The following is an 822-nucleotide window of genomic DNA, read 5'->3' on the forward strand; positions in this document are numbered from 1 at the left end:
TCCGCTCTCGGCTGTGGCTGACCCGCAGCTCTGTGATCCCTCACTAACCCCCCCCTCTGTGTCTCCCCACAGCACCAGCCCCCAGGAAAGGGGGAAGGAGGAGGAAGGTGAGCGAATGAGGGGGGGTGTCCCCAAAATGGGGGAGGGACCCCAAAACTTGGGGGGGAGGGATTTGAGGGGGGGACACCCCAAAAGTGGGGAGAAGCAAGAAAACATGGGGAGGTGGGCTGAGAGAAAGAAGCCAAAATTTGGGGGCAGGGGGGTAAAACTGCTAAAAATTGGGGGAGAGAAGGGAGCAAGGAAATATTTTGGGGTGCCCAGTCCCCACCCCCCCACCTCTCCCTCCTAGGGCGGCAACGTCTTTGCGGCGCTGAACCAGGAGCAGAGCGAGGACGAGGAGGAGGAGGAGGAGAAGGAAAAAAGGGACGAAGGCTCACGGCCCAGCAAGGGCAAAAGCAACAAGGTGGGGGTGCCTGGGTCTGCTGAGGGGGTGTGGGGGGCACCCCAAAAGCTGCATCCCTGTGTCGGGGGGAGGGGACCAGATGCCTGCATCCTCTCTCCCTCTTTGATGGTTCTGGGTAGGAGGAAGAGGAGGGTGAGAAGAAGAAGAAAGGGCGCAAGAACGAGAAGACCAAGGGGAAGCGGCAGGTGAAGGAGCGCAGTTGCGGGGGGTCACCCCGGGGTGGGGGTCCCCAAATCTGGTGGGGTGAGGTCTCACCCCTCCTTTCCCTGCCCCCATCTCCAGGGAAAAACCCCCAGCGAGGACGAGGCCGAAGGCTCCGATGAGGATGCACGGCCCAAAGGCGGGAAGGTGAGGGGAGG

The 822-nt window shown here is 61.9% G+C and overlaps 1 long non-coding RNA gene across 1 annotated transcript; it reads left to right on the forward strand.

Moving 5' to 3' along the window:
- Window positions 1-65: 65 nt before the first annotated feature.
- On the forward strand, window positions 66-811 carry LOC118452047. The gene is made up of 4 exons (XR_004841679.1): window positions 66-107; window positions 350-463; window positions 583-648; window positions 746-811. It is a non-coding gene; the product is annotated as an uncharacterized LOC118452047 (long non-coding RNA).
- The last annotated feature ends 11 nt before the right edge of the window (window positions 812-822 follow it).

This window comes from Egretta garzetta, unplaced genomic scaffold (assembly GCF_000687185.1).
Source record: "Egretta garzetta isolate BGI_Z169 unplaced genomic scaffold, ASM68718v1 scaffold720, whole genome shotgun sequence".
NCBI classification, from domain to species: domain Eukaryota; kingdom Metazoa; phylum Chordata; class Aves; order Pelecaniformes; family Ardeidae; genus Egretta; species Egretta garzetta.